The sequence below is a fragment of the Meles meles genome, chromosome 18, assembly GCF_922984935.1.
Source record: "Meles meles chromosome 18, mMelMel3.1 paternal haplotype, whole genome shotgun sequence".
Lineage (NCBI taxonomy): Eukaryota > Metazoa > Chordata > Mammalia > Carnivora > Mustelidae > Meles > Meles meles.
The window spans coordinates 11,009,920-11,033,031 of NC_060083.1; the positions used below are offsets into that span (position 1 = coordinate 11,009,920).

At 56.5% G+C, this 23,112-nt stretch overlaps 1 pseudogene; it reads left to right on the plus strand.

Annotated features, from left to right (window-relative positions):
- The first annotated feature begins 21,830 nt into the window (after positions 1-21,830).
- Positions 21,831-21,923, plus strand: LOC123930314 (annotated as a pseudogene).
- Positions 21,924-23,112: the final 1,189 nt, after the last annotated feature.

The window sequence follows — 23,112 nt, forward strand, 5'->3', positions numbered from 1 at the left end:
AGAGGAAAATTCTTCCTTCACAATACCAGCGAACAGGCAGATGAAAGGTGCTTCTGGACAGAACTCTTTCTGCCTTGAAGCAGCACGTCAGGACACCTGGATTCAAGGGCAGTGGTGAAACAGGCAGCACCAGGCATCTGCATGAGACTGACTTTAAATCAAAAAACAAAACAAAACAAAAAACTTGCAAAGACCAGAGAACTGATGGCAAACGCTCTCTCTGAATGGAGAACTAGGCTCTTTTGACTAAACTTTAACGTAGGCCCAAGTACAAGTGGCAGAGAAAGATCGCGCGCTCGGCACCCAGATCCCCTTCTCTGTCTCCCCTCCGAGGCCATCAGACTTCCCGTCAGCACCCGCAGCCCCTAGTCCTCCTCTGCAATCTGCAGCTCCTGCCCCCACCCTCTCTGGCTGCCTTCTCTCTGCTGCACCGGGGGAGACTTTGTTCTGCTCCCATTGGCCAGAACAGTACTGCTCCCTGGGATCCAGCAGGGCACAGGACAGCCCGGGAGTGCTGTTCCTGCTGCTCTGTGGGCACCTGGTGGTGAGCTGAGTGCCCTTCCGGCCCGCCCTCTCTAGGACGCGAGTTTCCAGAACATCCCTGCAGACATCTCATTTCGCTTGATCCAAGGCCTAGCCCGTGGGGCAGGCTGACAGGGGTTACCACTAAGGCCCTCACTGTACAGATGGATGGACGGACACGAAACACACGCAGCTAAGAAATGGCAGGGCAGAAATTCCTAAGCGAACTCCAATACGATTCCAGACCCCCAGTTCCTTTAACCATATCACACTGTAATTCCTGCAAGAAATCTCATCTCCTTTCAAGCTCGAACTAGAGACTCCAACACCCACGACTACAGGAGGTAAGTGTGTATTTGCTTTAAGTAACTTGGGACTTCCCAGAGTGTGAAACCTAGGGGTTGCCAGGCTGGGGAGGGCACAGGGAACCCCTCACTGCCTTTGCCCCCATTTTGTTTTTATTCTCACAAAGCAAATCAAACCTCATCCTCTCAGTGACCCAAATGCTGCGCGGAGTGGAGGGTGGGTGGGCACAGGAGGAAAGGGGGTGGCCTGGGCATTCCACTATGAAGGGCTCTGCCCACAGGTGCTCAGAGCTGGCCAGGAGGGCCTGCATGCCCCAGGGGCTCAAGGACAGAGTGCACTTGGTGGGAGGGGCTCCATCTGGCCTGCCAGGTGAGGAGGGGCTACAGGTGAGAGAGAAGCCCAACAGACCCCATTCTGAATGGGAGGAGGCCCCAGGGGACTAGGAGGGAGGGTCAGATGGAAAATCCCTTAGGGAATGAAGGAGAAGAGCGGGAACACCAGCCCAGCAGGTGGGGCTGTGGACGGATCTGAGAGGCTAGTTCACAAAACAGTGAGGGGAAGCAGACAACCCTCCAGAGTTAGAGAAGTGAGGAGTCCAGGGTCCCACGGCCGCAGGTGCAGAGCAGGTGAACCCAGGGCTCCCATCCCCAGCCAGGGCTCTGTGGATGGGCCACGGTTGCTGGAGCAAGTACACCTGCAGCACCCCAGCAGGAGGGGCAGTTCCAGGGCTCCTGGAAATCCCACAGGCGACTCCATCCCAGTGTGGGTGCTGGCCAGATCAGTGAGAGGCCCCAGGGCTCTGAGAGCAGAAGAAATACAGCTGGGAGTGGCTGCAATCTCTACAAAGGGGCCAGCATGTGCACCTGCCCACCGAGGCCTCACTCCCTGCAGAATCTGCCGACAGCATCAACAGGCTCTGGGATTCCTGTTCTAAAACATCCTGCTGTCGGGGCGCCTGGGAGGCTCAGTGGGTTAAGCCTCTGCCTTCTGCTGGGGTCATGATCTCAGGGTCCTGGGGTCAAGCCCTGCATCAGGCTCTCTGCTCAGCGGGGAGCCTGCTTCCCCCTCCCTGCCTGCCTCTCTGCCTACTTGTGATCTCTTTCAAATAAATAAATAAATCTTAAAAAAAAAATAAAACATCCTGTCATTCCCTGGCCCCACCTCCCTCCAACCACCCCCCATCTCTGCCCCAGGCCCCCCACAAAGCCTGTGAGTGCTGTCTGCAGCTCCAAGCCCTCACCTCCTGCCCTGCTTAACCTGTCCTGGCCTGGGGACAGAGGTGGGGAGTGTCCGGACCCAGGGTCCCCTGCCCTCTGCTCTGTCTGGATCACTGCTGGGATTCAGAACGAACTGCCCCAAGATGGGCCCCTTGGCCACGCAGATAATTTTGAGCTGGAAACAGTCAAGGCCCAAAAAACTCAGGAAGAAACTGTGACCTCCTCAAACTGCCTGAAAGCTTAGAAAAACTCAGGAGGAGCACTCTCTTGGTAGATAGCTGCGTCATACTGTGAGCGAGGTATGGGGAGCGGGAGGAGCCCAGGAAGGCCTGTTTGATCAGAGTTCCCTGCGTCCCAACATTTCACCATGGCCCAGCAGACACCTGCTACCAAACATTGGCCCTGCTCATCTTCCTGTAGACTGTATTCTTTCCCTTCGAAGTTCCCAAGCCCTGCCCAGTCTCAGTCCCAATGACAATGCGGGGGGGGGCAGGGGGGAGGGCAGGATGTCCCTATTCCTCATGGTGTCCTGCCCTGCCTGGGCTTCCTGAAGGCTCCACCCACCTGCACAGATTTGCAAATGAGGACCCAGAGCAGGGAGGCTCCAGGAAAGAGCCTCATCTGAAGGCTGGGCTCTGGTTCCTTGTCCCCCCACCCCCCCTGCATCCCCATCCCTGCCTCCTTCTGTGTTTAGCCATTCTAATTAATGAGCAAACATTCTTTACAAAAGAAAGACCTTGGGATTAATTTAATCAGATATTTAATTGCCCTATAATTAATCATCTAAGCTTAACGAATTGAACCCAGATCTCTGGGAGTTGGGTGTATCCCACTGATTTCTGAAAATAACTATGTGTCAGAACCTCAGGTTTCCTGCTTCCACTTGGGGCCTGTGGCCCCTGCTACCCTTGCCCCCAGCAAGCAGCCTGGGCTCGGCTCTTTGAGGCTGGAGGGCACAGCCTTTGCTGGGAGAGGCTACCGGGCTACAGGTCACCCTAGGCTGGGGAGGCTGATCCCGCGGCGCCACGTGCCTCTGTGCCCACCGCATCCCCTCTGCAAGCTGCCACAGTTTCTTCATTGGTGACACGGGGAGGGCTCCAGCCGGCCAGTCTCCCTGGGCCCTGGACAGGCTCAGAGGGTCTCAAGGAGGGGCAACAGGGTTTGCAGACTATGAAGTCTAACCCACTAGTGAGAAAGACCCTGAAACCCCACACTTGGACCCTCTCTCCACTGTCCCCCAAGTCCCTCTGGTCCCCTGCCCGTCACAATGAAGGAGGGCAGCGGCCCACCACCTGAGAGCATCTGAGGGGCTGACCCCTACTTGGGCTGGGATCTGGAGAACCCCAACTGAGATGGCCATCCCAAGGGCCCTAAAGCCTGCTCCTGGGAGACTGGCGGAAGGCCAGGGCACAAGGGCAGACGAGGTCCTCATGGATGGGAGCACTCCCAGCGGGCTAGGCACTGGGCTAAGGCTCACCTGCGCTCATGCGTGGAGTCTTTTGAAGCCCTATGCTGGGCTGGGCAGGGTCATCCTCCTGTAGGTGAGGAAAACAAGAACCAGAGCCAGCAGAGGATGGGGTCAAGCCCTGGCTGCACAGGTGAGAGATGGGGCAGGCGCCGGTGGCTGATGGGCAGGATCCCTGCACCTGCCTGTCCTGGGACAGTGCTGGGGCCCCGGAGGGAGGGCTGTGGCTGCCCAGCTCACTCTGGAAGCTGGCTGGAATTCTGAATTCTGTCTCTGGGCCACCAGGGACAGAAGACCAGACTCCTAGCCCCCTCAGGGCAGCCTTTCTCTGGCCAGAGGGCACCAGTTTCTTTGCAGCAGTCTCTGCCCGGAGGGAATTAGCCGCAGACGGGCCAACCCCTGACTAACCCTGGACCCTCTGACGATGTGTCTGCCAAGGACTGATGAACTTGTCTGACTTGGGGGCTGCCAGGCCAGGGTCCTCCCCCGGAGTGATTTATGCCACCCCATTAGCTCAGGAAAGGCAGGATTCATAGAGCATCATGGCCTGAGGGCCCAGTGCAATTAATATTCTGTGCCCAGGCTTCTGCCAGTGGATTGGGAAGGAAGCGCAATTCCAGGCTCCCCGTTCAAGAAGAGCAGCTTTGGTCAGAGAGCACAAGGGGCATCCAGAGCCCAACCCTCCACCCGTCCACACAGCCCTCATCTGGGCCCTTGTCATCGTCCTGTGCAACGATGATGACCACAGAGCCCTCCTGGGGTCCCATCCCCTCCAGCAGCTCCAGGAGGCGGCCCGGAAATATGAGCGACAGAGGACTGCCAGGCCCTCGTGTCACAGCAGAGCTTCAGAAACCCTCCTTCCCTCCAGGTGTCCTCAAGAGCAGAGGAAATGCCACTGGCTTGGGTCCAGGGCCCCGGCTGGAGAACCGCGCAGGGCCACGTGCGATTCTGGTGGGAGTCCGCGAGGAGGGGCCGTCTGGCTGCACACGGCCGGGAGGAGGTGGCTGCATGTGGGGGTCCGTGAGGAGGAGCCATCTGGCTGCACACGGGGTGCTGGGAGAAGCAGGGCAGGGAGGAGAGGGGCCGCCTCCCTCAACAGCTGTGTTCATGGCAGAGTCTCAGGCTCCAAACTCGGAGCACAGGAGGACAATGTGCGGTGTTACAGTAAAAACAACCCAGGCTGAACGAGTGTACGTGGCTCCCCGAGGGAGGGAAGGAAACCATGCACCTTCGTGTTCCTCCTGATGGAAGGAAAGCCACAGACTGCAGGCCACGGGTCGGTTTCTTTGACTAAACCTCGTTTTGCTGTTTTTGTGTCGGAAACATGTGAATATTCTGCGTAATTACACAAAGAAATGATAAAACAAAGCTAAATCTTTGGATTTAGAAGCAGATGGAAAGAGGAGTCTGGCCGCGTGTCCAGCGAGCGACACAGGCGCCCGGAGAGAACGCTGCCCCATGGCTCAGTGCTGGGCGTGGCCCCTGACCGAGTGGCCCAGGATGTCGTGCACCGCGGGCAAACACAGCCCTTCTCAGTGTCACGGTCTGGGTGGCCGGGTCGGCAGCGGAACCCAGGACCCACCGTGTGTGAGGGGCACACGTCCAGGCGTCTGATTGTTTGTCTTTAAGTTACCGTGGGTCTACGCAGCCATGCTACTGAGCTCACCCACACCTCCCGGCCCCAAGGAAAGATAATGGGAGCGGGCAGAAGGCAAGATGCTCTATGGGTCCAGGCCCAAGCAATGGCCCCACCCAGGTGGGCTCCATGGCAGGTGTAGGACCCCGGCGCCAAGCCAGGGCTTTGCTGGAGATCTGCACTACAGACTGGGAGGCTGGGCAGCATGAGGGCACTTCTATGTCTCGGGTTCACGGCTGAAGAGGAAGGGTCTACTCCTGGCCTCTCCACAGGCTTGCACGCGGCCATCTCTGTCCCCCCATGGTCTTCCCTCTGTGCCCGTCTCTTTGTCCTAATTCCTCTTTATTTCCTTACTTCAGGAGACTGGCCACACTGGATTGGACCCCAGCCTGGTGGCCTCATTTTGACTGGATTCGTCCGCCAAGACCCTCTTTCCAAATCGGGTCGCATGCTGGGCAGTGGGGGCAGGAGACTCATCAAACCCATATAGACTGCAGCTGGAGAAACGCAGACCCCAGCTCAGCAGGCCCCACGGCCGCAGGGTTGGGGCTTAGAGGCACCAGCCCAGTGTGCAGACAGGACGTCTATGCCCAGTGACAGCGATGGCCTCGCCACAGCCCACGCAGCTGGACACCAGGTGCAGGGGCCCCCAGGGCTCCCCACACAGCACCCCACAGAGCCTCGCCACAGCCCACGCAGCTGGACACCAGGTGCAGGGGCCCCCAGGGCTCCCCACACAGCACCCCACAGAGCCTCGCCACAGCCCACACAGCTGGACGCCAGGTGCAGGAAACCCCTCAGGGCCCCCCAGCACCCCACAGAGAAGCCATTGACCCCCCGGAGAGAGAACACTCAACCGCACGCTGAGCTCTCTCTCTGACCAGCTTATGACCTCAAGAAGTCATTCCTTCTCCCTGAGCCCCCGTTTTCCCTGGTGGAAGAGCGAAATAAAATTATTTAGGCTGTCTCATACCACGCGGCTTTCTCTGCAGACCAGTTGGGCCAGTGGCTGTGAGAGCACCTTGTACCAGTCAGTTCTCGCTGCATAACAGGCAGCCACAAACATCTCTGTGATTTTGTCCACATTTCCACAGGGAAACTGGGGCTGCCTGGGCTGGGCCGGCCACTCGGCCTCAGTTTGTGGGTTTGCCCCCACTGTGGTCAGTGCCACCAAGCTGGCTGGTCCATTCCATCTGTGTTTACTTCTGCTGCGGGCTGGAGGAGCAGTGAGGGCACAGGTGCCAGACACACGGCCTCGTGTCGAGCCCATGCTTGTGTGGGGTCTGTCCACACCCCAAGTAACCGACAGGGAGAGGGAAATGGGGGGGTCAGCTGGGGTCTCTCATCCCCCACGTGTGGACAGGTGTCCCCAGGCAGCACACGGACTCTGTCTGACCCCGCAGCATGGCATCATGCAAGGTCAGCCTGGTGATAGTCCCTCTACCACAAAGGTTTAATCTCTGCCGTTTATGTGAACAGAAATTACTCACTAAAATTTAATTTGGTAAATTCCAGTCTTTGTAAGCAGTGAATTCAACAGAGACACGATCAGACAGGCGGCAGCCAGCCAACCAGAGAACAGCAAGAGCTCCGCATCGCAGACTGCTTTAAATCCCCATTCCCTCGTTACCGTGTCAAGGCAGTCATTATGTGGTGACGGCAACATTCCCCACCTAGAAAAATAAAACATAACCTTGTGTGGGGGATTAGCATTCTCTGCCGGTTGTCAAATGGGGAGACTTTAGAAGCACGATTTCTGAATTCCGTGGTCGGACGAGGTGTTAGCCACGTTAATGGAGACAACGATCGACCCAGCCCAGAGCAGTGCTGCCCAGTACACCCACCCCTCATCTTGTGTGTCCCCTCGGAGGCTTCTGCCAGAACTGGAGAACGGGCCCCACATGTTCTAGGGCCAGGCAGGGGTGGGGTGACACACAAGACCTGGGTCACACAGACCTCCACATGTGGACCAGAGCTCTGGGGACTTCCTACGAGTTGATGATGACAGAGTCCGTGCACACCTGGTGACCAGCATGGCCAGGGAAGCAGGTGACCTCAAATGTCCATGAAAGCCTGTGCCTCGTCATCCGCATTGGACTGATTTGCTTCTGCTGGGTCCAGGGAAGCAGAGCTGAGTCTCTCGGGTCAAGGAGAGAGGATGAAGTGGACCTTGGAGACCCTAAGACCGAGGTCACTACAGACAAGGCAGGTGAGAGGGGACCGCCTTACACACAGTGCTTGGTACAGTAGTGTGTTCGCAGGCACAGGGTGGTTCAGGGAGGCCTCCCTGGAGGTGAGTGGCTGGAGAGGCAGAGCGCTTGGGGCGCACCCAGGAGGTGAGGGCCCAGAGCCGTGCATGTGGCAGGCAGAACCAGAGTTTGGGCCCTGGCCAGTGGAGGAGGGGCTGAAGGCAGCGGGAGAGCAGGACAGGCAGAGAAGCCAGCTGGTCAGCAAAAGCGTGGCATCCACAGTAGAGGGGTCAGGGCTGGGGAGAGTGAACACTGCCAGCAGTGGGGGCCCGATGAGTCTGAGGGTTGGAGGTGTGCGGCTCTGGAAGCTTGGGTCCCCCTCCATCCCGTCCCATCCATGCGGCCTGGGACTGCGTTTCCTTGGTGGTAGATCTCTCCAGGCCTCTGAGGGTGCATGTGAGGACCAGACAGGTCAGGACACCAGTACAGTCCCTAACCCCAACATGCCCCACACTTGTCGGGCAGCAGATGTGGTGCTGTGGAGTCCCCCCGTCGTAGGGTGATGGGCGGGTTCTGAGGTCCAGGGCTGAGTCGGGCCTTGAACCTGCCATCCACCTGGTATGAATTTCACTCCTCAACAAAGGGGTCCTCGGCATGGGCCCAGCAGAAGTCCCACAAGGGACTGACTTTTCTTCGACAGATTCACGTCAGGACGTCCACATTCTCCCCCCTCCTGCAAGGCACCATCAGACGGGGGTTGACAAGCGATGGCCTGCAGCCTGTTCCAGCCCCACTCGGATGGTGGTCACCTCCACCACACCCTTGTACCCACTCCAGCATCTCTGCTCATGTGACACGTCACGGCTAACACCAGTGACATCGGAAGTGCACCCTCCCCCCGACCCCAGCCCTAAGCTGCAAACTGGTGTGCTCACCGATCTGCTGGACATCGCTCTGTGGGTGAGGGCCTCCTGCTAAACAGACCCACATGGGTGGCTGGAGACCCCCTTGCCCACTCCTGTTCTCTGCTCATGTTCTACACCAGCAGCCCCGGCCATGCTGCAGGCAGCTCATGGCCCCTCAGTGCCCACATGAGAGCCTCCAACCAGGACTGCTGTGGGCCTGACTGGCTAAGATGGGTTCACACGGGAGTGGGGCGGGTCCTAAGCTGGTCTGACCAACGTCCTTACAAGGAGACATTTGAACAGAGAGATCCACACATGGAGAGCATGAAGGCAGAGACTGGGTGAGCGTCTACAAGCCAAGGAGCTCTGGAAACTGCCAGTGACCACAGTCACGGGGGTGAGGCCCGGGGCACTCTCTCCTCCCAGCCTCAGCCAGAACCAGGTCCGCCGCCCTGACCCTCCAAAACCGCAGGACATGAGCCAGTTCTGCTGCTCACACCCCTGTGTTCGGATGCACCGAGTCGGTCATCACGGGGCAGGAGTTACAAATACCGACAGGGAGAAAACCCGAATCTGAACCAGTTGTACCAATGTGAATTCAGGGCTTCCCGTGTCTGGAGACTGATGCAGAAGTGTCAGCGTGTGCGGAACGGGGACTGACGGTACATCCGGATACGCAGCATACGGCTGTACATATGATATGTGAACTACACGCAGATAACAACAACATGTAACGTAGCGTAACACGGTATCTCACAGACGTCTCTCAGCTCTGCCCTTTCAGAAAGCCAGAAAGCAGGGACGCCCCAACAGCACTGAGCACACCTAGCATCTGTGTCTGGGCTTCTTCTATGTACTGAAAGAAGAAAGGGCTCCTCGGAGAAGGGACTGATCCCAGACCTGGGGAGGTCAAGGTGAACCTGAAGCAAGGAGGCGTTCATAGAATGATGGCGACAGAGCCGGGATGGGTCAAGGGACACAGAGGGCTCCCACTGGCCAAATACGAGATAATGTGAGTATGAAATCAAATGGCGGTAGTAACGGGTTAGAACGTGCTGAGTAAAACAGGAAACCGTGAGTCCACATAGACGTTCATGTACAAATGAACTGAAAATGTGACGACGAGTAAAATACTGACACAACTTGAAGCACGGTCTCACAGCGCAGAGGCATGACAGATGTCCTCCTGATGAGGGGACTGGAGCCATCACCTCCAGCAACAGGACACATGGGAACAGGTGCCCCATCCTGCGGAGGATGCATCGACACACCTTCCTCTTGAGGAGCCCCACACGGACCCAGGCTCCTGTCCCGTAGCCTTCTGCATCCTCAGGGGAAAGCCGAGGGCCTCTCCAGCCTGAGGGAGCCATGGGGATGGGAGAACTCAGGGAAGCCCATGGTGCTTGGGTAACACACGTCATCGGCACAGCTGGAGGGCATGGGCTCTGGGATCAGGCACACCGTGGCTATCCCCTGGGTTGGGGCTGTGTCCTGGATGTGTGGGACAACGTCCTTGTTTACAGAAACACATGCTGAAGCTCCATTTTGCAAATAACTTTGGGGCACCAAGGAGCTCCTGAAGCCATCCCATAGGCCCCAGCCCGGAAACCACATTTCTCCATGCAGTCTTCCCAGTCCAGGCCGACCTCCCCTTCCCGGAGGCCACGGTGCTGGTGACTCATGACGTCTAGATGCTGCTGAGGGCTGGCCCACCCTGCACCCAGCCTGTGGGTGCTCACTGGTACAAGCAAACGTGACCAACGCTAACCTGGGAGCCTCGAACACTCGCGGGGAGAGAAAGGGTTGGAGCCTGCAGTTTTCAACCTCGCGTGGGAAGGAACACCCAGGCAGATGGGAACCTCCATGAGAGGGGGATCTTTGGTCGTATGTGCTGACATCTGGACGGTAATGAGCGGCCGCGGAGCTGGCTGTGCCCAGTGTGGCAACTGGATTAGAGCACACCGTGGGGAAGACGTCCTCACCCTGCAGGCTAATGGGGGCTCGAGGCTCAGCTCCCTGTGCATCTGAAATAATGACGCCTCTATGTCCAGGAGGAAAATGCCTGCGCATTCCACCCACTGCGTGTCATGGAGCCAGCATTTCAGGGCACCTTCTATGCCGATCTGTGATTGACTGCACACGCACATCTCTGTCTTACCAGGCTCCCAACGCCAGCTGCCGGCCGCCCCTTCCCACCCCTCTGCACCACAGGATCTCAGGATGGCCAGAAGGCAGAAGGGAGACTGACATGAGGCCCGTACTTCAGGGTCCGGGTGGGTCCTGCCTGCTCGCTCAGTGAGGAGCATGGGAGGGCATCAGCTGTCACCAGGCCCCGAGATTTCTGCAGGTGGACATTTCCCCAAACGTTCCCTGACTTGCTCCTCTGGTGCCTCAGCAGCCCTTCTGCACCGCCCTCCAGCAAGCATGTCAGGCTCCTGCTGCAGCACGACGTGCGAGTTCTCCACACACCACGCTGCACCACGTGGGACGGGGACTTCACGCCAGCGGCCTCTGTCAGTATTGCGCATGACCCACTCATCCCTTTGCACAAGTGCCACTGATGATGAAGTCCTTGAGACTGTGCTAGGATCACCTCCACCAGAAAGCCCTCCCTGATTACTCAGGAGTCACCCTGAAGATTCTCACACTCTCTGTCAAATGAGTCCTCAGCTCCACTGCGTGTGCCCACAGGGCCCGCACTCCCCTCAGTTGTAACATGAACCACTCGCGGGTCTCACCTTCTCCACCAGACTCTGAGCCTCTCCACGCTGTGGACTCTGTCAGCAGGGACTTGACCAACCGAGAAAAGCTTTCCTCTTGGGTGGGGTGGTCTCAAGGTCTGGTGTGGACCAGAGTTAGGGACTCACAAGGCCTTGTGACTCTGCTAAGTCGGGAGCTCCTCACTGGGCCACCGCCAGCAATGTCAGAGGCTCCCCATCCCCCGCCCCTCTGGCCCCCCTTCCGGTCCTGAGCTTGGCTGAGACAGGGCAGCTCCTCACAGATGTGCTCTCATACTCTCCAGCAGATGCCAAGTGCCAGCCATTCTTCCCAGGGATACCATGAGCGTCCCTGTGCCAGGACAGAGCATGCGAGAATCCAACGTGACACGCTCCCCATCCTCAGAGAAGGGTCTGAGCAGCAAGGAATGGGCCACGAGGCAAACCGCTAGAATGCAACATGTCCGCACTCGGGCTGAGCAAAGCGCTGGTGGGACGCGGTACTGAGACGGGCTGGCCCTGCCTGGAGGAGCAGGGGTTGGCTCTGACCGGGAACAGTTAGGCTGTTCCAAGCAGCGCACACATGGGTGGTTCCAAACTGCACAGCACTAGAGCGCCCAACCAGCCCTCCGTGCAGCACCCAGGATGCAGGGATGAGGGATATCCAGAAGAGGCCGGCCCCGGAAGAAAGGCATCTTCACCACCAGGATGAGGGACCTAGAATTTGCCCTGCACATGACAGGGGCCAGGACAGCCCCACGCTACATAGAGACACTACCTTCCTGGGACCTGAGCCGGCGCCCCAGCAGTTGACCACTTGCCAGCTCTGAGCTCCTCCTTCAGCAGGAAGGACAGACAACCAGGAAGGCCCAGAGCCAGGAGACTGGGGGCAGCTGTCCTTCTGACGGGGATGTCCTCTTCTTGGCCATGATGTGACGGATCCTTCTGCAGTCCTCAAAGCAGGAGCTCATCAACGCACAGACAGAGTGACAGGGCCGCTGATGCCTCCTGGACCCCGGGAGCATGCTCAGATCTGGGCAAGATGGCGCAGAAGTCAGAGAGAACACGGCCTCACTGGCCTGAGGATGCGGCCAGTCAGAGGCAAGGGGCTTCCACGGAAGCCGCGCCCACCATCCAAACCATCTGAACTGCGCCCCGGGCGTGCGGTTGGGACACAGGCCTCGAGCACGGAGAGAGGGAGGAAGGCATCAGATGCTGCCAGGCCTCTGCCAGCACCGTGTGCACCATCCCCAGGACCCACCCAGGAGCCCCAGGCCAGGGCAAGCTCCTTCCCTGGACGTCAAGGCCCAGGCCCAGCCCTGGGGAAGCAGGATGGAGAGGAAGACCACGTTCTTGGTGCTGGACCATGTCCAGGTCCTGTCAGCCTGCTGGCCATCCCCTCAGGAGCAAGGGGCAAGAAGAAGCAGAAGACAGAGTTCTTGTCCCCAGGGACTCTCAGTCTACAGGGCAGGAAAGGCCCAAAGGAGCGCCCCAGCCTCTGGTCCCGAAGCCACCGGAATGTCACAGTGTCCAGCCCCTCCCTGGTTCTCCTGCATGAGTGGGAGACGCAGCTCCACCAAGAGACCCCTGTGTCCACAGTGACACTCTCTCCCCATGATCCGCAGTGACGCTCCCTTCCCTGTGATCCTCCACACCTGTCTGAGCTGGGCCTGCAGCCCCCCCTGTGCAAGGATCAACCTGTTTCTCAAAACAGGGTTCCCTGAGGCCAGTGGCTTTGTCAAGCCCCAAGCATGGCCTGCAGCAGTGTCCCAAGCCCTGAGCTGAGGAGCCACATGCCATCAGGGCCCCTGCAGGAGCTCACGCGGTGGGTGCACCACCCGTCCTAGATCCTTCCATGCTGCTCTCCGAGATGCAGGACCTCGGCACCTGAACGAGCAGAGACGATCACCGTCAGTCTATGAACCAACGGAGGACCCTCCTGTCTCAGGGAAGTAGGTCCTTGGTGGCCGGTCACCCATCATGGCCAAACCACGGGGACGCCCCCTCCCTGAGCATGGCTGCCGCATCCCACACCCCTGCCAGGCACCATGGAGCACAGGACATGCACGGGCTGGGGCGGGGCTCCCTGAGCTCGGACTCCAGTGCTGGAGGCCGGCGGGTGACCAGCACGGAAGGGCTCCAGGGGGTCCAGGTATGGGCAGCCCCCGAGAACCGTTCCCCTGGGCTCACGGAAACTGTCCACATGGCAAAGAACCCCGTCAGGCCGGCCCGTGACAGTCCACCCGCCAAGGAAGGCAGGCGTCAGTTGAAGCCTTTTGTCTGCTCCTCACTCCAGGAGACTGAAACTGGGAGCACACGGTGGAAAGATATTTCTGAACACGCAGAGCGGGTGGTGGCATCTGAATGAAAACTTTCCTTGGAGACTTTACAAGTTCCATCGTGTGCCAAAACATACACTTGACTTTTTTCTTCAGCTGTTTTTGTTCTTTAACTTATTGATTGATTCGATTCCCTAAAACCGTAAGAGCCTGTCTTCTGGGCGCTAAGAAAGCCCCTGTGCGTATGCGGCCTGAAGCTTCCGGGCCACCGCCATCCCTGTCACCCCGAGGTCACGGTCAGCACCGAGACCCACCGCTCACAGCCCGTCTCCCTCTTGAGCTAGAGGCAGGCTGTCATGACTCCAGCGGGTTTCCTGCAGCCACCAGGACAAGTCACCACACACTCTCTCGCAGTTCTGGGACCACGAGGTCGGAATTCGGGGCCGTGCGCCTTCTGGAGGACCCAGGCAAGTGCGTTCTCTTGTCTCCGCGGAGTCCAGACGCACCTGTGCCCTTGCCCCCAGGGCCCTCCTCCACCTCCAGCAGCGGCGGCGATCCTCCACCTGCTTCCCTCGCTCCCGGTCTGTCTCTTCCACGTGCGAGCACACACACGGCAACATACACACGTGTGCACACACACGCCTCTGCCTCCCTTGTCTCACCTCGTCTGATGCAGACCCGCCTGCCCCCACATAGGAGGCTCCTCGCGCTGACCTGGGGTGCGTCCCAACAGTCCAGGATCACCCCCACCCTCAGTGAGAACCTTGACTCAGTTGCATCGGCGAAGCCCCTCCTGCAAGTCGAGGTCACACATTCCCAGGTTGGGGGCAGCAGGACGTGGCGTCTTCCGGAGCCCGGGACCCCATCTGGCCCAAGCCCTGGTCAGCTCCTCAGGTGCAGCTTCTACAGCCCCTCAGGCTTCAGGCTGACCCCCCCGGAGACAGAAGCCCATCTGTGTGGCTCCGAACAGTGTGCCACCCCCGCTGCCCGGCCCTCAGTCTCCCGTGTGTGCGGGGGCATGGACTTCCAGTTCTGCCGTCCTGCCGCAAGACTGCTCGGCACACAGGCTGACCAGGGAGGGTCAGGGAGGGTCCAGCCCTCCAGCTGCTCACAGGCCAGCAGTGAGAACGACTGTGTCCAGAGGGAAGCCGCTCACCCAGGACCCAGTCGTGGGACAATGAAGAAGTCCCTCGGCTTACATGTTCTAATTGAATCGGCACAGATTTAACTCGGGTGTGACGTTCAAAACATGAGCCATAAAAACATCCACCAGTGCTGCTCTACAGGGACACCCGGAGGAAAGATGCTCTCGTGGGTCCAGGAAACGGCAACCTGGCTGGGGCTATTAGCCAGAGGCCAGGAAGGGCTGGCGGGAAGCGTGTGAGGAAGGGTCTATGACAGGCCAGAGGATGCCACCTTCCCACCTGGACATCCTGAAGCAGAGGACGGGGTGTAGGGATGGTGACCAAGCCGGCCACGGGTCCGAGGCTCAGTGTTCTTGGCTCCAAGATGTGTGTGCCCCTCAGCATGGCTCTGAGACGGGCTAGAGGAACACCTCTCACGCTGCTCGGCCAGCAACAACCTCCAGCGACAAGTGTCCCCTAGACCTCCTGACCTCTGTCTGACCAGCCTTCGCCCAACCCCAGAAACACTCTTACTGGTTCCCACTCTGCTAGTGAGGAAAAAGCCCTCCTAATAAAAGCTCCTCCCTAATGACAAGAATCCCGTGTTGTGGAAATTTGGCACACATTCTTCAACAATAAAAATGAAAACAGGATGTCTGCTTTGCAGCACTTACCAGCCCTGGGAAGGAGACGTGGTGGACTCTGACTCTGTTTTCCAACCACCCCGGGGAACGGAGATGCTGTCAATGTGAGAGCGAAGGAGCTGTGGGGACAGAAGTTAGAGACGGAGTCCATGAGAGTCTAATAGATGTTATTTTTGGAATTGGATTTGGGGGCAGCAGCCAGAACCGTCACTGCTGGGGCTGTGAAGGTCACACCTGCACTAGGATTCCCGGGGCCCCAGTGTCGGAAGCAGCAGCTTCCAAGGGGCCGGGTCTTCCCCGATCCTGTCATGGAGGATTTCCTCTGAGAACACCTCCATCCTCACACGAGGGTCCATGTCCACACAGGACAGAAGAGAAAGGCTGATGCAAAGAGGGGCAAGTGGGAGTGGGAACAGAGATTTAACCTGTCAGCCAAATGCAGCTCGCAGCCACTAGGTAAGCCTGCGAGTGGTGCCAGGAAAGTCCCTGCAGACGTCCTGGCAGAGAGGTTCGGAGAGACCGCCTCCCCTGGGGACGCAGGGTGCAGGCAGGAGGTCAAAGTCGCCTGTTTACCAGAATTCCAACTCCTGAGGGCTCTCTCCATTCTGTTCTGTCCATCCCTCTATGTACCACTTGGAGGAGTATGCCCAGCAGACAGCAGGTCCTCAGAACGTGCTAGTTGGCTGAAGGACGATGAATGAGTGAGTTCCCAAGCACACGGCACTGAGCCAGCTCAGGGCTGAGTCCTCGGGACTCCAGTGCACTCTGGTGGGGGATCACCTGAGCCAGGCTGCCTTGAGGACCCCCCAACCAGCTGCCCTCCAAGCAGACTCCTCTGGCTTCTCTGGTCCTCCTTTACTCAGCCCTGCCTGATGACCGGCTGGCCTCAGGGTGAGCCCCACCCCAATGCAGGGGCTCCTGGGGTTCCCTGGATGGCTCCCACCCAGCCCTGCAGTCTATCAGCCACCAGGCCCTCCTCATTCCACCTTCCATCCCCCTTCTGCCTTACAGCTAGCTCCCCACGTCTTGGCTGGCCCTGTGTCCTGTACCGCGTCCTGCCCCTCCAGCAGGCAGGCCCCACCTGGCTCTGCTGCACTAACAAGCAAGCCCCATTTCAGAGCCTGGTGGCACCATCACCATCACCATCACCCGAGGCAACCACGGCCACTCTCCTGCCACAGGGCCCAGCATCCAGGGAGGGAAGTCCCGTCTGGGACACAGCGTTTTCACGGCAGAAACAGAAGCCAAGCCAGGAAAAACTCGGTGCCTCCGGGATGGTTCCATAGCTGGTGCCCAAACGTGTGACACCATTCCCTCAGCGAGAGCGGGTTAACGGCCCCGCTGAGGGTGAGCAGGACTGCTGGTCCACTGCAGCCAGCAAACGTCTGCCCGTGCTTCCTGGAACCCCAGGCTGTGGCTGCAGGGCCCCCAGGCAGCGTGCTAGCCTCCACCTGCACCCGGGGGCTCTGTCTCCACTGTCTGGGTGACCCGGACATCTACCGCAGGAGAACGGGGTGCAGGGCATTGCCTGAACCCTACACCAGCAACGGGTGCAGAAATGTGTGCAGAGAGTGGGACAGCAGGCCCATGGCAAGACTGGGACACACCGCTCACACCCCAGCAGACTGCAGCCTGGGAGTGGAAGATGATGGGGATCTAAGCAGTACCCATGTACCCAGCAGAGGGGCGCTCCCCAACGACCCCCCCCCCCCAGTCTCCCTTCACAACACCCCTTCCCCTGCCTCTCACTTCAGGACACACTGTCAACCTGCCAGGTCATGCACGGAGACTAAACACCAGCCTGAGTCAATGGCACCACCCCTTCCCTCTAAAACCTGCTGTGGCTCCCAGCACCAGTCGCCTGCTGCTGCTCCAGCATCTGGGGGCTCGGAACCACAGGGTCATGTAATTTCCTGTGAGTGTGGGTTGACAGGGTGGGACATATGCGTAGCGGCCCTCTGCTGGCTGGTGAGGGTCGGGAGTGCTCCTACGTCCTGGGCAGACGTCTGGCAGGCATGGCCTGTGGTTTGTCCTCCCCGGGGGCCTCTCTTGCAGGCGGCCCCTCCCCCCAGCAGCATGGCGGCAGGATGGCAGGGAAGTGGGAACGTGGGACAGACTCTCAGGGGCCAGCCCTGAACAACCTGGTGTCGCTTCTGGCATATTCTACACATCTGAGAAGACTGCAGGGCAGCCGAGTGCTACAGGAGGGGATGAGATCTGTCCAAGGGTGGGAGGAACAGCGTGTGCCTTCATGGAGGGGACTCGCTGGGTCCATGCTGCGACACCGCGTCCCATCACAGGCTGAGAACAGGGCGCTTGCTATAGAGACACGTTGGGTCATCTCGGGAGGGTCTGCACAGGGTGACCCCAGAGTCACACACTCCAGAGGTCTGCCCAAGGGAGATGGGATGGTGAGACGAGGTACCACGGGGCTGTCCGGAGCTCTGGGGCATCTTCCCTCTCCTCCCCCAGGGAAAGGAGTTTCCTCCCTCGTCGTAAGCCCAAGGCAGGCTTCCAGGCCAACACAGATGGAGCGGTCTGGACCACGGAGGCTGTGGCATGGGCACCCTGCCGACAGCACATGAGCCTCCCGGGACCGCCAAAGGGTGAGCAAGAACGTCTGCTAGTCAGAGGCCAGCTCGGGGGTGGGGAAGGGTATCCCATCAGAGTCTGCAGAGTGCACAGTGGAAAGCCAGGGCTGAGGGGCACCCAGGAAGGAAGGACCACCCACCCATGCCAGGGTGCTGCCATCAGCATCCCCGAGAACCCCCGAGGCATCCCAGGGAGGCAGGACCAGCCTGGATGCAGCCCACCCCGACCCCAGCCCTGGGGGGCTGCCCTCCTTCAGCTCTCCCGTGGTGGAGAGGGGGCATCCGTGGCCCCTGTGGCCCACACGGCTGTCACAGCCCTTGGGACACCTGGCTGGAAGGGTGCTGGAGACAGGGTCGTTCGGAGCAGTGCACGAGGTTATGACCGGACGACACGGAGCACCCACTCTTAGGTGTAAGGGCCTATTTAGCCAGAGGGAGCCATTTTGTTTATGCAGTAAACTTAGATTGACCCTATGTAGTAAACTTAGATTGATCCTGCCCCTCCCAGAGGAACTTACTTGCAAAGCCCAGATACAAGGGCAGGTCAGGCCAGGTGAAGACATCCAATTAGTGGGGCGCATATATCTACTAGGATAAATTGAAATTCAATTGGCCACCCGTGTTGCTGACCTAGCATGACTGTGCACTTTTCTCTGTGTGTTGCTGACCTAGCATGACTGTGCAGTTTTCTCTGTGTGTTGCAATCTTATTGGCCACCTGTGTGTAGCCAGGCTCAACCACCTCTATAAAAGTTAGTCTGAGAGGCTGGGAGGGGTCACCTCTTTGTAAGAGACGGCCCCGACTGGTCAGTTTGATTTTCAATGCTTGGCGCGAAATAAAGCTTTGCTTGACCTTTGCTTTGTATCAATCTCGTTCCTTTGATTATGGACCCAACACTGGGGACTCGTCCGGGATCAAACAACGAGACCTGAGCCAGCATCAGATTTCTGGGAAAAGCCTCCGGAGTTAAGATCTCAGGATCCTGGGGCACCTGGGTGGCTCAGTGGGTTAAAGCCTCTGCCTTCGGCTCAGGTCATGATCCCAGGGTCCTGGGATCGAGCCCCGCATAGGGCTCTCTGCTCTGCGGGGAGCCTGTTTCCTCCTCTCTGTCTGCCTGCCTCTCTGCCTACTTGTGATCTCTGTCTGTCAAATAAATAAATAAAGTCTTTTAAAAAAAAAAAGATCTCAGGATCCTGTCTGTCTGTCTGATTGCAGAGCTCCAGGGTATATAGCCCACTGGGGAGAAGCTGGATGCAGCCATGCTCCCCAGGGCTGGAGAGGATGCGGGTATGCCCCATCCCTCCACTGCCAGATCGCCAGGGGGTTCGAGTCCCCCTAGACAGTCAGAGGGTTTGAGTCCCCCTGGGCGGTCTGGGGACCAGCCAGAGGATTCGAGTCCCCCTGGGCAGTCACAGGGGGTTCAAGGCCCCCTGGGCAGCCAGGGGGTTTGAGTCCTCCTAGGCGGTCACTGGGGGTTCGAGTCCCCCTGGGCAGCCAGGGGGTTTGAGTCACCCTAGGTGGTCACCAGGGGTTCGAGCCCCCCAGGCAGTCAGGGGGTTCAAGTCCCCCTAGGAGGTCAGGGGAACTGCCAGGGGGTTCGAGTCCCCCTAGGTGGTCACTGGGGACCGAGAAAATCCCCACCAGCGAGGGTTTGTAGGGGACCAAGAAAATCCCCACCAGCAGCGGGTTCTGGGTAAGGGCCGCTGGGTCTGTGGTTTTCCTTGTCTTGTCTTTTTGTTATCTGTTGTGTTTGAAGGAATGGGGCAAGCAGAGAGTAAGGGGACTCTGACTTTCATGTCTCTATTCCTCCTAATAGATATGGGGCTTCTCCCTGACTCATTTCTTGTGTTAATAGCTATAACTAGAGCCAACTGTCATTAGTCAAACTCGAGACAGAGACTTTAAGGAATATTCCCAAGCAGCTGCCAAAACTCCCTTTGTTTCGGGGAAGTTCCTGCCTTCTCTGGCCTGGCGTGGACTGCCTAGCCCCTCCCCTTTGTGGGCGGGAAAGCATGGCGTCTGAAGTGGAGTGGGCCCTGGTGGAATGCGAAATCTGTTAGCAAAGAGATGACTAAAACTGATGGTTAATTGTCTGTCTCAGGGTTTTATGGGTAATTGTTAAAGTAGCTTTCATAGTCTTTGGTAACCTGAAACTTTAAAGTTTTGCTTGGACAACAAATGGAATTAAATTTGTTGGACATCTAGGTCCTAACCAAATGGGATAAAATGCTAGAGCATTGGTTGCTGGAGCTGGGTTTGTGCTTTTGAAATCTGTTGGTAAACATGTTTTGTGCTTAACTGATTCATAAATTTGCCTTCTAAGAATTCTCTTGTAAAATGAATTCCGCCTTAAAGGAAATTCATATGGGAGACTTTCAGGACAAATACAGGTCTTTGATATGTTAAAATCATAAAACTGAAATGGGTAAGAATTTCCAGAAGTAAAAGCTGCATTCGGACTAAACCAGAATTAGTAACATGAGACTAGATAAACTGAAAGATTGTAATGTTGTGTTTCTTAATGTTTTGTCTTATTTTAACCATTATTCGTTCTGTAATGTTTGCTCTTCCAGACTAGGGAAACTTTTTCTTAAGTTATCTGTAACTTAACAGAGATGTAAAAGTACTCATTTGTAAACAAATCAAGGAATTCAACTTTTCTCTCTATCTGAACCCTCTGAAACCAAAAGGTCTCAGCAAGTCAAATAAATTAGTCCTGATTTGGCTATCTCTGGAAATGAGGGTTATTTTAGAGAGAAAAACTGTGTTTTAATAACACACCTTTATGGATGTTAAATTCTAGGTTTGGTTGTCTTTAAATGTTTGTTTACCTAAGCTAGACAACTTGAGGTAAACTTCAGGGAAGTTGCATTTATAGCTCATTTAGACGATCTTGCCTTTGCCAGCCAGTCAGCCCCAGATATAGGGAGGGAACTTCAGAAAGTTGAAGGATTTGAAGGGAAGAATCTGACTGAGTTAGTGGGAATAGCAGAAAAGTGTTTAACAACAGGGAAGCACAAGAGGATGAAAAACAGACAAAAAAACTGGTTAAGGTTTTGGCATTACATGAGGTAGGGAGGTGACAAGGGGAAAGAGGTCAATGGAAAGGGAAAAGGCAGGTAGGGGATGGTAAATGGAAGGAAAAGCCTAAGCACAGAGAAGGCAGGCGGGAAGACTTAGATTCAGATCAGTGTGCTTACTGTAAGGAAAAAGGACATTGGGCCAGGGAGTGCCCCAAATGGAAGACGGCAGTGCTGGCCACCAGAGACTGAAGGGGCCATGGTTTGGAGCCCCTCCCCGAACCTCGGGTAAAAATTGAAGTGGAGGGGAAATCAATTGATTTTTTTGGTGGACACAGGAGCCCAACTTTCATCATTACTTAAACCGATGGGAAAACTATCTAGAGAGCAAGTCTAAGTACAAGGGGCAAATGGCACAGAAAGACATAAATGGACAAATAAACGGGTTGAGGATATCCACCCAACGGGGCCTAACCCCTACACCCTCCTCTCCCTCCTGGGCTCCAAAAGAACTGTCTATACCATCTTAGATCTCAAAGATGCATTTTTCTGCATACCTTTAGCAAGGGAGTCTCAGCCCCTCTTTGCTTTTGAGTGGTCCGACCCACAGGAAGGATTCCAAGGCCAGTTCACCTGGATAAGACTTCCCCAAGGATTCAAGAATTTACCCACTATCTTTGATGAGGCCCTACACGAGGATTTGCATGAATACAGAACCTCCAACCCAGGCCTCACTCTGTTACAGTATGCTGATGACATGCTAATAGCCGCTGAGAACTATGAGTCATGTGTGCGGGGAATGAGAGCTCTCTTACAGACTCTGCAGGAAAAATGGTATCAAGTGTCAGTAAAGAAAGCCTAGCTTTGCCAGAGCCACGCCACTTATTTAGGCTTTGATCTCCACGAGGGATTTTCTTGGGATGGTGGGCTACTGTAGGCTGTGGATACCAGGGTTTGCGGAGATTGCCCAACCTCTCTACAAACTGGCAAAAGGGGGACTCACTATGGTAGAGTGGACAGCTGAGGCAAAAGGAGCATTTCGGGAATTACAAACAGCCTTACTGAGTGCCCCAGTATTGGCACATCCCAGATGTTACCAAGTCCGTCCACTTGTATGTGGATGAAAAAGCAGGGGTGTCCAAAGGAGTATTGACTCAGACTCTGGGGCCTTGACAAAGGCCAGTAGCCTATCTTAGCAATAAACTAGATCCAGTAAGCTTTGCGCAGTGGCAGTATTGTAGCCAATGAGGTTTATCCGAGGCGCGATTATTGCTGATTATTGCTAATTATTGCTAATTGAAAACTAGATCCAGTAGTAGCAGGGTTCTCCCCTTGCCCCCGCATAATTGCTTCCATGGCTCCCCTGGTCAAGGATGCAAGTAAATTGACTTTGGGTCAAAATCTCATCTTGACCACCACCCACGCTATCAAGGGCCTTCTCTGGACTCCACCAGACCGATGGATGACGAATGGCTGAGTGACGGTGTACCAGGTCCTCCTTCTCAACAAACCAAGAGTGACCTTCCAGCCCCCAGCGGTGCTAAATCCAGCCACGCTGCTGCCAGAGGAGCTGGCTGATCACCCACACAACTGCGGGGAGGTTCTAGCCCAAGTCACAGGAATAAGGCCGGATCTCAGAGACACTCTACTCCCAGATGCAGAGATGACTCTGTTCACAGATGGGAGTAGCTACATGGTTAGTGGAAAGAGGAATGCAGAGGCTGTGGTTGTTTCCCCTGAGCAGGAACTCTGGATGGCAGCCCTGCCACATGGAACCTCAGCACAAAAAGCGGAGCTGATTGCACTCACCAAGGCACTGCAGATGGCCAAAGGTAAAACCACCAGCATCTATATGGACAGCAGGTATGCCTTTGCTACTCTCCATATATATGGGGCTATTTATAAAGAAAGGGGCCTATTAACAGCGGAAGGAAAAGGAATTAAAAACAGAGGAGAAATATTGGCTCTCCTCCAGGCTATTTGGGACCCAAAAGAGGTGGCTGTTATGCATTGCCCGGGACACCAAAAGGGGACTGATCTGATTTCAAAAGGAAACCAATTAGCAGATCAAGCCGCAAAGCAAGCAGCCCTAGAAACAGCGCAAGAACTGGTTACACTCCCGGCGCCAGCCCTACCAGAAAAACCAGACTATTCAGAGGAAGATTTAAAGTATCTACAAAAGTGGGCTAAAATGGACTACGAAGGGGACAGGGTAAGACTAAAACAGGAAAGTTAATTCTTCCTCGAAGATGAGGTAAGAAGTTAGTAGACTACATACATCAGGGTACTCATTTGGGGACACAAAAACTCAAGGAGCTTATAGGCAAGCAGTTCCAGGTTTCTAAATTAGGGAGGATGTAGTTGATAGATGTGCTCAATGCCAGGCAGTTAATGCGGGAGGAACTAGAATGAGAAGAGGGAAAGGAGAAAGAGGTAAGGAACCAGGAATTTATTGGGAAATAGATTTTACAGAAATGAAACCCAGAAAATATGGGCA